At 37.0% G+C, this 15,095-nt stretch overlaps 1 long non-coding RNA gene across 1 annotated transcript; it reads right to left on the bottom strand.

Moving 5' to 3' along the window:
• Nucleotides 1-287: 287 nt before the first annotated feature.
• On the bottom strand, nucleotides 288-2,403 carry LOC144363524 (uncharacterized). The gene is made up of 5 exons (XR_013422736.2): nucleotides 2,147-2,403; nucleotides 1,810-1,837; nucleotides 1,551-1,597; nucleotides 1,347-1,368; nucleotides 288-512 (listed from the first exon to the last, which is right to left on the bottom strand). It is a non-coding gene; the product is annotated as an uncharacterized LOC144363524 (long non-coding RNA).
• Nucleotides 2,404-15,095: the final 12,692 nt, after the last annotated feature.

The following is a 15,095-nucleotide window of genomic DNA, read 5'->3' as shown; positions in this document are numbered from 1 at the left end:
CCCGAAGATTTTGACGGCTTGGCCAAGCGCGTTGATTCTAAACTGTGAGGTCATTGTCACATACACATAGTCCTAATGAAATACTTCAAAGTGAAAGTAGAGTGCTTTGCCGGGACATTCACCTTGAAAATTCAAGATGATGAAAATCGTTTTTGCTGCTTTTGATTTAACACGAAATGGTAATCTATTCATACTCATCTTGCTCATTGCAAATAATGGGTCATCTGTATGGTGTTAGACTGTACAGTCCAGTTATGCCCCACCACGTACAACTAACCATGCAAAAATTCTTGGTTTTGTATACTAGTTGAGTTTTATTATATAGTCAATGGTTGCATCCAACATGATTTGATTTTTAACACTGTTAAAATTAAACAACGTGCTTTATCTTCACAGACCAATCTAAGAAAATCGATCAGCATATGAGAGGAAACTTGACTGGTGGATTCGAGCTCGTGATAGAGTGGTCTGGTTTTTGACTTATTTTTTACCGTCACCAAATTGTCTTTTTCCTAGAAAACACAAATTAACACATCAGTAAAACATCACATGCTGTAAACATAAAACTACATAAGAACTAACGGAATAAAAATAAAACTTGAATCATTATCAATCCATGTATATAGTAACTGGTTCATTTATCAAGCTTGACACAGTGGAAACATGAATGGCTGACACAATGCACAAACTGAGTTGTAACATTGTATTGGAGCTGAACGAGTAACGATGAGAACGGTTATAAATTATAGTAACTTGGGGAGTATGAGTTAATTTAATATTCGTTACATAAAACAAATGTGATCATGAATTCCTATATTTATATGTGGTGAATCTCTCTACTAATAACATATAGTATAAATGTCTAAGTATATCGCCTGTGTTCTCTCTGATCTTATGTTTATATGAAATAAAATTTTAAAACTTCGGCAGTATTCACCGTTACGAATGGGTTTTATATGCACAGTCGCTACAATATTGTTCAAACCTATGAGAAACTCTAAAAGAAATATAGACCAGATGTCAAACTAATAGATGAAGATCTGAGCTAAGTGATTTATACACTTGTGCTTTTAAAATATAAAGGCCAATAAAACAAAACAAGCAGACCGAACAGTGAATCTAAAGAAAATTGAAGAAATGGAAAGTAACAACCGCCCTCAAAACAACTGTAACTATAACACGTGAAATCAAAGTCACGGCACTGAAAGATACCGTGTTGATGGTTATTTCAACAAGATTAGGCTTTGGTAGTTGTATGTAGTTTATATTAACTAAATTGTATTAAAACACACATCCCATCGCTGTCCATCACGCCATATAAAGTGGTCGATAAAAGAGGTATTTACCTTGGTCGTTCAATCCTCCTTCCTTTACCATGCATACATGGAACAAAATATACACTAAGATTACTCAGTGTGAATAGCTGCATTACTCGAAGGAATGAATATCAATTCTGAGCCTTATATAAATGCATTTCTGAGTATTACGTACAAAGCAAATTATGAAGTAGTCATTACATATATTAAGGATCATCATCATTATTGACTTACAAAACTACTTGGTAATGGTCCGTACATTGCGCCGGCAATTGGTCTCTCTACTGGATAAAATTGAACAAAACTGTTGACACAAAGAAGCACACATATGTATGTTGTATACATTAACAATTACCTTCGAATTTACAGATTTTACTTAAATTCACGCATGAAACTCATTCACGTATGGAATCAAATTAGAATTAGCATGTATTAATATTTAAATAAACCTATACGAAATAACTCAAAAATATGTAAAATAAAGGAATCATACCTTCTCCGGAAGTATCAACGTCCGAACTCTGTTGAAAATAAAACAAATTGAGGCGTAAATGGTATTCTTTGACTAAGAATATTATTACCGTATTGCCAGGTATATTATCAAGCCTTTAAAATAGTCGTTCATCGATTGTGGCTGTTGATTTCGAACGATAATCCAATGCAACCCAAAGCTCATGGTGGAACATTGAATTAAATTGTTTTTCGTACAGTCTCATGGCAAATATTACAGCAGACGTTAGTTATAGATTATTTTAACATTTTTGACTAAACAGTTTATTGCCTTGAATGATAAAATAGAAAAAAAAGCTAGACAATGCAAGTCTACTTACTGTAAATTTCTGTTCTTCGCCATTAATATCAATGACCGGTAAGAATAATAAAACAACAATCATCGCAGGTCGCATGTTTGCTGCCAAGCTACAATTATGAATGATAGGGAAGTTATGGTGCATCAGTTTAATATGTTTGTAAATGTGGATACGTAAATCACCAACACCAGTAAATGTGGACACGTAATTCACCAAGACCACTTTCCTTGCTCGTGCATGAGATGTGCCAACACTGTGATTCCTGTTAAAGAGTAGTAGTGAATAATATATATCTGTGCATGTAATCATTCGATGGTTTCAAAGAGAGTGGTGTGATTGACAGGCTCAGTGAACCGTTTTTTTACTTATGGTTGTAATATTTTTATATATTGCATGGCAACTCCCACCAGTGCAATTCTAAATCCCGGTAGAAGGCTAGGAGATGTGCCAACACAGTGACCCGTGTCAAAAGATAGTGAATAATACATATATATGTGTGTGCATTTATTTATTTTCATTATATTGTTTTTTATGTTTTTTGTATTTTTTTTATATATTGCCATTACAGCTCATACCAGTGGAGTTCTAATTCGGCGCGTTTATCCGGTTGATGAGGTGTGCTAACAACGTGATCAGTTTCCACTAGTAGTGAATAATATATACAATTGCAGTTAAATGTTCGATAGTTTCAAACAGAAAGGCGTGATTGACAGGTTCTATAAGCCGTTTGTATCAGTTATGTATATTACGTCTACATTTAAACAACTCAAACCAGTAGAAATACTAATAAAATGTGCCTTTCCAGTGAAATAAAAATTTAAGTGAAAATTCTTGTTTTAGAGTAAATTGGAATCAATAATAAAAAAATATCTTTCAAAATAATAGATCAACAGATGAAGAATAAAAAATGTAGTTTAATTGTGCTATACTAATTTGGTATATTTGGCAAGAGGGGGTTTTAGATTGCAGTTCATACAATTATACAAATCATAAATGGCATCAATAAATATACCAGCGGGAGAATGTTGTCGTATTATTTCGACTTGTGCAATAATTGTTAATTGAGTTGTGTTTTTTCACCACAAAATCTGTGGATGGTCGAAAATGTGATGAGTCGTGTGCATCTATTGGCTAAGCTTGTTGTACATACGGTTCAATGATTATAGGAACCATTAATACTGTATGGTGTATGGGAGAGATGGTGAATTTCATATTTGCAATGTTTGCAATGTAACGCGCAAACTGATGCAGCCTGATATTTGCTGCTTTCTTGGTTGTTCAATTATTGCTACAATGTTTGTGGTGGATGGAAGATGTCTTGATTGTTGGTTGGGTCATTGTTTAGACACCTTGCAGCTTGAAATGGTATGGTTCCAATCTATAATATGGCGATGTCTTCTCAAAACATTGCATCAAAATGATTTCTGTTTAATTATTACAGTTGCGGATCATAGGAACTAGCCATTGAATATGATATCAGTGAATAAATGGTATGCTGAACAAGATTTATTAAATATTGCTAAATTCTGAAATCAGCATTTCGGAAGGCAAATTTTCTGACATACAAAGGTTTCAGCTTGATTGGGGGTGCACGAAACATTTTGTCGAGTGGACGACTCCGCCCGTGCCGCAGCGACTGCTATGCTTCTAAAATGTATTCTTAAAATATGTCTTGAATCAGATTTAAATATAAAGAAAGTGATTGCAAGATCTGAAGATAAAATATTGTCTAACAATTTGATATGGTATATGGTAACAGTCAATTATTAAATTATTATTTACACTTACGATCTTAGTTTGGGAGAACTTTTTAATGCTAGAGCAAGGGATTTTGAGATGGTGTATTTTATGTTTTAATTGTGCTCATTTGTTCATTTCCCATTCTGAAAAGCAGAATTTATATCCAAGTATATTGTAACAACGGTCCAAGTGACTGTCAAATATGCCATGTCCCCTTTTTTGCACCCTCTAATGTGTACCCCTTTCTTGATGCATCTATATGCACAATTGTGAATATATTAATTAATTAAATCTACAATTGAGTGTTTTAAATTACTATGTAACACTTTTAGTAGTTTTAGTGTGCCTGTGCATAGTGAAAGTAACAATCCAATGAAATCAAGCGAGATACTGTTCAAATTATGTACCAAAATTATTTTAAAGCATTCAGTGAAAATATAAAATTAAATTTAAAAGAAATAGTATGTGCATTTTTTATGTGGAAGACTTGGCTATCCCACTCAATAATAATATGAGGTATGTAGTTTTTGGCTATGGTCCGTTGAGCCTTTGGGATGGGTTTCTGTTCTGCGTCTGTCGTCCGTCTATCTATCTATCTATCTATCTGCGCATGTCTGCCACGCGTTGCGAGTGCTCCTCAAAAAACGGTTTTTTGCCTCAAATAGTTAGTAAGTTACTACTATTTTTGTACTATCTTTTTTGTTAATACTTACTACATACGTACGCTTATTTATTTTGATTTTACGGTATAAGTCTACCGTGTTTTAGTTTGATTTTGTTTTTCACTTTCAGTTCGCTCGTCGTGGGGTCTTTCCAAGATGGCGGCCTCCACGGCGGGTACACGTGTCAACCATTTTGCAGGGTTGACACGTAAACACGGTCTCAAATGTGAGTCGATTGATGGGATTTCAATTGAAACCTATGTTAAAAGTGTTTCCTCTATACTCAACCCTGCTTGTATTATTGCTGCCTCTCGTGCAAACGGAAGTGTCATAATTTTTCTGGATTCGATCAACGCTGTTGAAACTGTTTGCACTACTGGTCTCTCAGTGGGAGACTGCTTCATTCATGTACAACCACTCGTAAAACCGGCCACTAAAGTGATTATTTCGGGTGTACCACCCTTCATACCCAATCATGTTCTCGAAACTGAATTGTCACGGTATGGCCGTGTCGTGAGTACTCTGCGTTTAATTCCACTCGGGTGTAAACAACCCGAGTTGAAACATGTTAAATCTTTTCGCCGCCAAAATTATATGCTATGTGATGGTAATAAACTTGACGGTGTTATTAATGTCACATTTGAGGAGAGACAATATAGAAATTATCTGTCTACTGATGAGATCGTGTGCCACAAGTGCTTTAAAAAGGGGCATATTATGCGAAACTGTACAGCAACCCAACAGTCAACTTCGGGTGACCCTGTTCGTGGGCATTCCGTGCAAAATAATGATACACACCCCGACCCCGAACCTCTACCTATTGATCACACTGTTGTTGATGAAAATCTTCCCCCCCCCTTGATAAAACTGTTGACAATAATGAAACTATGGAAACTGAAAATCTACCCGAAAATGTGGATCACAATAATGGTGACACATTAAATGATAATGGTGACAATAACGACAAAAACGAAGAAAATGAAATGAGTGACAAGGTTATAAACTATAATGACATTAATGAAAATGAAAACTTGATAACAGACGCTCCTGGTACGAGCAAAACCGATACAAATAATACAATGTCAACTGATAACAAAACAATAAATGTTAATGTAAATGATGAAGAGGTGGTACTAATCCACCCCTTTACTCCCCCTATTTTACCAGGAGAGTCATGCGACCCATTTGACACAACAAAGCATACTATCCCTGTGGGTCTGTCTGAGGACAGGGATGATGCGGAGTCTGTTGTGTCTGACTGTTCTGAAATATCGACCTTGTCTTCAGAAGCCATGGAGCTCTCTGTCTCGAGCGAGAAAGTAAAACTGCTTTCCCGCGAAGCTTTACACATTTTCTTGGTTGAATCTTTCAATTCAAGAAAAATCATTGATGTGGCCACTCGTTTCTGTCCCGATCTAAGGTTGCTAGCATGCTCGCTCAATGAGGTGCGTAAAACCCCGGACCTGCCAAGCAACGAAAAAGTGCTCATTCAACGGGTTGCTACTAAAATAATAAAACATCAGAAAAATGAAAGGCCCTACTTTCGTGGTCGAAAAGCGCGACACCTTAAAAGAAGGAATTTTAAAGAAAAAACGTGGTATTCAACCATCACCAGCTACCGACGTCGCAAATATAAAATAGTTATTTTATTGCAATTACAGTTTTATTTAATTGCTCATCATGTATAATAAAATGTATACTCCATATATTACTGTTTTAACTTTTTATATTATGCTTCTCTGCTGTTACATGGAATGTACGCGGGTGTCGCGATTCACTGAAGCGATACCAGCTCTTTGAATTCCTTAAATTAAATCATTCCAGCGACTTTTATTTTCTTCAGGAAACTCACACTGTTTAAGCTGATGAAGCCCAATGGCAAATTGTATGGCGTTCCTCCATTTTATTTTCCCATGGTAACTCACAATCTGCTGGTGTGGCTATTTTAGTCAATAAAAATACAAATAAAAACATCAAGGTGTTGAATGTTGCTAGTGTTTTCCCGGGGCGTTTGCTTCACGTACATCTGGAGATACACGGGTCGCCCGTTCACCTGCTAAATGTATATGCGCCCACCGTTGGGGTGGATCGGCTTGAATTTTTTAAAATACTTAAGAACAGGCTCAATGATCTTAATCAAGATCCAATCATTATTGGCGGTGATTTTAACTGCACCCTTAACCCCGACTTAGACAGAACTGGCAGCCCGGAACCACATGCACAATCAGCTATGTCGTTATCTAACATAGCCACGCGTTTTAAACTTGTTGATACATGGCGCTATTTTAACTCAAACATGCGAGACTATACGTGGGTCAGCAATGACAGCAAGTCCCGCATAGATACGTTTTACATATCCAAAGCTTTCTCACCCAAAACCAAACGTAGCACAATAGAAACTCACTGTAACCTATCTGATCACGCACCTGTTACGATATGCATACTAATCAAAGACGTCACAAACAGAAACCCAATATGGCACTTCAATACTAGTCTACTGCATGACGAAGAGTACTGCCATATCCTCAATGACTTCTGGTTGCTATGGCGTAAGGAAAAGGGTCGCTTTGACTCCGTTCAAATGTGGTGGGATATGGGTAAACTTAAAATAAAGGAACTAACAAAACAATATAGCGCGAAACTCAGCAACAACTACAAGCGCATAAAACAAAATATTTGTGATGACATACACACCCTTGAACAAGTTGATCGACCCACTGATGCACTCACAACACAATTAAATGAAAAAAAGGCATTACTTCAAATTTTAATGTACAATGAATCAAAAGGGGCTGCCATTAGATCGCGTCATAAAATTCTGAATGACACCAATGCGCCCAGCTCTTTTTTCTCAGCTATTGAAAAACAGAGGGGGAGTAAAAAGGTCATGACCCATTTACAACGACCCGATGCTACTACTACCGAGTCATTAGCTGAAATGCGCACTCTCACCAAAAAAAAATAATCTAATCTGTTCGCACCTGACCCTGTGTCAACTGACTGTCAAGCTCGTCTACACAAGGGACTTCCCCAACTTGACGAAGCGCTTAAAGACATGTGTGACGCCCCGCTGTCAAAATGTTGTCAAAAGGTACGTCTCCTGGCATTGACGGTTTGCCTGGTGAATTTTTCCGGTATTTTTGGTCATTGTTGGGACCGGATCTTCACGATGTCCTTAACGCCTCAGTTAAGGACGGTCAACTTCCGTTGTCATGTCGACGCGCCGTCATCACTTTACTCCCCAAAAAGGGTGCCAACAGTTTATTGAAAAACTGGAGACCAGTTAGTTTGCTCTGCTCCGATTACAAAATACTTACTAAAGTATTTTGTACTTTACCTGAAATCATCCACTCTATAACCAGTCCGGTATTGTTCCAACGTGGTATACGTCAGGGCTGTTCTCTGTCTGGGCAGCTATACACGCTGGCCATTGCACCACTTTTACACAAAATAAGGACTGAAAGTGAAATACATGGGGTTTATTTGCATAACAATAATCACAAACCTGCTAATCTGTCTGCTTATGCAGACGACATTAGTTTCTTTTTAACTCAAAACAGTGATTTTAACAAACTTGAACATTGGTTACGTGTGTACGAGTCTGCCAGCAATTCTCGTATAAACTATGGCAAGTCAAAAGGATTGTGGGTAGGCAAGTTGAAGAATAGGACTGACAATCCACTAAATATAGCGTGGAATAATCGAGGGCTTAAAGTTCTTGGTACCTATCTAGGTAATAGCGCCGCTTTTGTCTCTCAAAACTGGGACAGTGTTATAGGAAACGTTGAAGCCAAGTTGGGTTGGTGGTCACGCTACGCCCCTGCTATGACCTATAGAGGGCGCACTATAGTTATAAACCAATTAATTGCGTCAAAACTACTTCACTTTTGCATGTGCACGAGTCCACCCAAACAGATTATTACTACTCTACAGAAACTGTTTCTGAATTTTTTCTGGCAGGGACGTCACTGGGTCCCTGCTGAGACAGTTTATCTACCAACAGCTGATGGCGGCCACGGCCTGAGACATTTGCCCACTCGCATTGCGTCATTTCGCATTCAATATATCCAACGTTACCTTTACTCCAGTGTCAGTCATGCTTGTTTTGCTTTTACAGATTACTTTTTAAAAGAATTCAACCATTTGAACTATGATAAACAGTTATTTATTATTGACATTCCAACACCCAGTGTTCACTTACCACAGTTTTACTCTGACTTGCTAACAGTCTGGTCTTCCCTTCCAACAATCAGGAAAGACAGACCTACTACGCTACACGAGGTTGCTCAAGAGCCGTTATTTTTTAACCAACTCGTCATTCATCCAATTCAAAATACACCTTTGAATCTATTACACTTTCGTGAGGCTGGCCTCACAAAGGTTGGTGATCTTGTTAATAATGGTCCATGGTTAGGCGTTGACGCCATACATAGTAAAGTAAATGTGTACTCGAGGCGGCTAGCCCTGATGGCACTCGATGTGATTCATCGGGCCATACCTGTTGAGTGGAAGAGAATTATACTCAATCAAAACGTGACCGATGAGTCAACTACAACCAAATATTATATTGAACTTTGCTACCGAGACGATGATAATGACACTCTTCTGAATACTCCGCTCTACAAATTTGAGAGGGGCGAAATATACAAATTCCTCATAATGTATCAGTATTATTCAAATCACAATTCACAGTTTAACACCATATGGCACGACCTACTTTGTCTGTCCCCCAACGCTAAACCCGTCTTTAAAGATTGCTATGTGACCCCAATCACAAAGAAAGACGGCGACCTTAATTGGCGCATCCTTCACGGCGCCTACCCAACTGGCGGGTTTCTTTTAAAAAGCAAAGTTCAGAACACAGATACGTGTCTCTTTTGTGATGAAAGGGACGATATTACCCACATTTTTATTGAATGTTCAAGACTTGTCCAACTTTTCAACATATCAAAACTAATTATCAATAAACTATTAAATATTGACACAATATCACTATCGTGGTACGTACTTGGTCCACCAAGTAAAAGAACGCCTACACATCGTCTACTTTGCTACATAATTGCAACCATGAAACCGGCAATTCACGTAACACGATACAAAATGATGAACGATCGTGTACAAACAAATGTATTCGAGTGTTTTAAATCAACAATTAAGTACCGAGTGACCAATGAATATAACTATCACCTGCTTACAAAATCTCCAGATGTATTTCAAACAGAGTGGTGCGTAAATGACGTCCTTGCCATATTGGATGGCAACTCGTTAAAAATTCCCGAATTTTTAGACAATGGCTGAAAACTGTAATAACCTGATTTTTAATAGTATTCATCATCACCACTGCTAAGACTGCTATCCATGCATCACGCTTCCGCACACTTGACGATCAAGAAAACACAGACGTCTTAAAATGTTTTCACAACAAGATCAAGAGCCGGCTAACAGGCGAACACGAGTACAATCAAGTCACCAACTCTATCGAACTCTTCAATACGGTGGCCCATATATACAATCGGCGAAGAATGACCAAATTTCGGCGATCAATGACGCATTGCGACGATCAATAACCAATTACGACGATCAATGACGCATTGCGGCGAACAATAACCAAATTGCGGCGATCAATGACGCATTGCGACGATCAATAACGCATTGCGACGATCAATAAAGCATTGCGACGATCAGTAACGCATTGCGACGATCAATAACCAATTTCAGCGATCAATAACGCATTGCGACGATCAATAACGCATTGCGACGATCAATGACGAACTACAGCTTGTGTAAGTAATGTTAGTAAAGAGCGCCGTCTATGGTGACATTGACGCGACGAACAGTGATCACGTGGTGAGGGCGTTTATGCGCCAATTGTACTCTCCGTGCCATTTCGTCGACTTTACTTTGACGATTGATCCATGCTTGATTCTGGTCTATTTATCGCCAGGATAATCGAAGATTGTTGTAGGTAAGTGCAGTCATACCATATTCTTTATTATGATTTATCTTCTAATAGTAATTCATATGTTATCGTAAGCACTGAAACAGCGTCTTTATGATGTGACCTTAATTCGCGAATGACTATGTGTGAGGTTATTTGAACTAAAAATCGCCCCTGACAGTGGAAGAGATTATGCTTTGCTTCTACTGTTATCAGATGATGATGAGAATCTATATTTTTCATATGTAATTTGGAATTATTTTGAGTGATGACTCAAGGAAGACAGTGATATTAGGGTCTCATACTTTGTGACAGATTTGGTGTCATTCCCGGTGATTTATAAGTGTATTGACTTATTCAACGTTAAACCTGTGTATTATATCGTGGTGAGTATGCTGCATGATGCATGTCTGAAGAACAGAGAGGCGAGTGGCTGCCTATCGGTATATTTAATTTATTTTTTGATGCATTTAAACAATAATTATGAAAATTAGCATCTTCTTATCATTTTACTGTTATTTGGCAGACATGGTATTTTTATATAAAGTGAGACACCAATATCAGCGAAGAGCAGATGATAAGCTGGCATTGGAAGTTGGTGACATTGTGAAGGTTCAAGGGCTTCCATGGAAGTTTAGGAGAATGCCAGAGAATCCAAGAGGATGGTTAACTGGGGTTAACCAAACTTCTAAAGAAGAGGGTTCATTCCCTAGTAATTTTGTGGACTTTATGGGCCAAAATACTTCCCCTAGGCCCCCAACACCCCCCTTACCAGTGAAGGAAGGACAGAAACGTAAGTACAAAGTATAAGTGCAGGCATGTCATAATTTTCTTTTGCTTCAAATTAGTTACCGCATCAATTGTGTTTTAGTCCAGGAATTGGCTGTGTGGTCAGTTCTGTAAATTGTCAATTGCAACCTGAAGTGCTGCACCTAAATTTTAGAATTTCTTTTTGTAAAATAATTTTGCAGCAATTAACATATCAAGCAAAAACAGGGATGGCAATTTGTACCCCTCGCTATGTCTGTATACATGTCCTACTGATCACATTCTATATATATATGAAATACGAAAGAATTGACACTCAACCCTGGTTGGTCATGGTAGTTGATTGTCATTGTTGTTAGAATTGACAATAAACAGTACAACACTTTCGACTAAACTAATTGCACACAATCTGCCATTATGTGACATCTGACAATTAACATTATGTGAGTTGTCTGTGATCATAATTCATTTTAGCTTATCTTGTGTATCCTTATTTTTAAACATTAGTTACCTTTGATGCATTCAGGAATATTGCCAAACAGAATAGAGCAAAATCAATAGCAAAACACAAGAAAAAAAAAAGTAGTTCAAAGGTTGCGGTAAGTATTTTCCAACATTTAAGACAGTATTTGCTCTACTAACAATGACGACACCTAACTGTCAAATAGTATGGGACAAATGCTAGATCTGATTGGGAGTTGGTACCAATCTGTGCATAATTAATTAGCTTAATTTGCATATTAATTAAAAAATTTCTGTGTTTTTGATATCTCAAGAACCAATTGTCTGGAGTAAAGATGATTTCAGCTTTGACTTGCGTATGGCCAATCAACCAGGGTAATGATGTACAGCACTCTTGAAAAAGACTGTGTCTGTAGGATTTGGGCACTATATAAAATGAGCAATTAGAATTATGTGTGGTTAAATTTACTGAAAATGGTACTTTGACAGGAGAAAAAGTGTTGCTAAACATAATAATAATTTATGCTAATTACATCCAGTCCAATGTGTGTGTATTTTGGATGTGTTGAAATTGCGGGTGCGTTTCGACTGCATTTAGGTCTTGATGGTGCTATAACCATCGTTTTTGTTTTGAAAGACAATGACAAATTCATCTGCAATTTTTTGTATTAACTTAACCAATTAACAATTGCATTGTGAAACTGCACTGACAACCAGCGTTTATGCGTGAGTTTATGCCTCACATTGAACTTTTCTGTCATTGTGACACTGTAATTGTTAAAACTATTATGTCCTTTAAAAGTAGCTTTTTATTTATGTACATTGCTATTATGGGGCAGGCTAATTACTTATTTTATTCAATTTAGATACATATCTTTCTCATATTTTAGATTCAATCAAATTTCTTCACCCTGAATAGTGATAATATATTAATGCCTTCCAGGCAGAACCACACTGGATTTAAGTTGACTGTCGAAGTCAAAGCAACAGGTTTGTATTGCTTAAAACGTTGAATGTTCAACTTTGTCTTGATTTGACCCTTTGAAGTTCGATGTTAACAGCTTACCATATTACTATTGCAAATAATTTGTCTATTTTAGCTAATTTGGCTAATGTTTTATGCAATACCTGATTATTTTCAAGAAATAATCATGAACCTGTACCATGAACTACAGTTGCGTTCATGTAACTCTGAACATATTTATTGATGACATATCATTTTTTAAGATTTTAACCTTTGTTTTCAAAACATGGGAACCCTTTCTAAGTTTGTTAGTTCCTGTTATGATGAATCAGCCGTCTGTCCATCCTCTAGGTGGACAAATGCACACACAGATAGACATATGTGTGTTTATATGTCCTGACCTGTATCTCTGAAATCTCTGGACCGATTCTTCTTAAATTTTACACATATCTAATATTTGGGACTTATGTACATGCAATGATTTCATGAGTAGATCAAAGATGGTTAACTGGGGTCATTATCAGTGTAAAAATGCCCTCAATTTAGTCATTTTGACATGTCTGGAATAAGATCTTGAATAAATGTTCTCTGACCTCTTCAAACTTTGTGGAGGGATTAACCAGAATTGAAAGTTTGATCTGATCTGATCGGTTTATGCACATCATCTTTAATTACAAATCTTACCCAAGATGGTCGACTAACAGCCATTTTGATTTTGACAAACGTATATATATCTTGGACATGCCTGCAGCAATCCACTTCTATACATGTGCATATATATTAATACTGTATTGTATTAGCTAACTATATGGTACTAAGGATTGTTAAGTTGTTTGATTTTAATGTATGTTTACTTTTAGCTACTGCTGAAGAACTTAAAAAAACTATTCTGGATAAACATTTGACAAACAACAACTTGTTAGACAAAGATGCAGAATGCCTACTACTGTTCAGGGACACTACACCTGTGGAATTCATACCTGGCACAACTGAACCTTTTCGACTTGATTTGTATAGTGAAAGTTTACATGCATCATTTAGCCGCCTATATTTTTATTTGTGTTACATTGATGACTATCAAGGTGTGTATTCTTCTGTGAGGTTGATTACTTGTGTATTCTACTTATATTTAGACCAATAATTTGTACAAATTGTTGTTCCATTGCATTGGTAGTGGGGATGACAAACTACATGTGTAACTAATAATATATTATTTAAACAAAAAAGAATGACCTGGACGCCCATAATAATTGATTCTTTCAGAAAATTTCCTCTTTTTGATCATTTGGCTTGACCGTAATGAAGTGGAGGGCAAAGTTATAGTTGTGGCAAAATGTCCATCGTAGTTGTTGTACATAGATAACCTGTATAGTTTTTTGAGTTGATCTGGCTAAAATCTTTATTAGTCCCCGTTCGGACGCAGTCCGAAAACGGGGACTTATGTTTTGCCCTGTGTGCGTCCGTCCGTCCGTCCGTCCGTCCGTGATCACCTGTATCTCGAACATGCATGGACCGATTAAGTTCAAACTTCACTCATACATCACACATTATATGGGACATATGCACATGCATTTTTTTCATGATCCGATTAACGATAGCCGAATAGCGGCCATTTTAATGCCGAAAATGCATCAAAATCGCACATTTTCACCATTCCGGACCCGGATCTCAGTTATGCATGGACGGATTTTGTTCAAATTTGGTACATACATTAAACATAATAGGACCTTGATGCACGTCATTTTTTTTTTGGATCGGGTTCGAAATGGCCGACTGGCGGCCATTTTGTTTTAAAGAATTCAGTTCTGGATCCGTATCTGAGACATGCTTGGATTGATCGAGTTCAAACTTCACACACACAAGGTACATCATGTCACAAATATGTATGTGCATTTGTTTCATGATCTGCTTAACAATAGCGGAATGATGGCCATTTTAAGGCCGAAAATGCATCAAAATCACGTATTTTCACAATTCCAGAACCGGATCTCAGTCATGCATGGATGGATTTTGTTCAGATTTAGCACAATGTGTTGTACATATGCAGGTGCATTTCGGTCATGATCTGCTTTGAATGTATATGTCACTCAAATATGAACGGAACGGGGACGTGTCATTGACAATGACTTGTTTTTCCTGATTTTGTCATTTTATTTTTTTTAAGGTAGAGATGCAGTTTACCTGACAGGTATTTTAATTAGTTAATTACGAAACCAAGATGACCTCCCTTGTCCACAAAACTATATATTTTCGGAAAGCTTATTGTATGAATTTTAAATTTTTTTTAGTATTTTTTTGTTATGGACACTGTAGTTTGAAATATGCACAAAAATGTGCTTTTTTGGTCAAAAGTGATTTAAAAAAAATAGCTTCTAAACAATACTTCTGTTTCCTGTCAAAATTGGTTTACGGGTACATCTGTTTACTATGAAGAAA

The sequence above is a fragment of the Saccoglossus kowalevskii genome, chromosome 12, assembly GCF_978046115.1.
Source record: "Saccoglossus kowalevskii chromosome 12, keSacKowa6.1, whole genome shotgun sequence".
Taxonomy (NCBI): domain Eukaryota; kingdom Metazoa; phylum Hemichordata; class Enteropneusta; family Harrimaniidae; genus Saccoglossus; species Saccoglossus kowalevskii.
The sequence above is the reverse complement of the archived record's forward strand: the minus strand, read 5'-3'. Positions and strand labels throughout refer to the sequence as shown.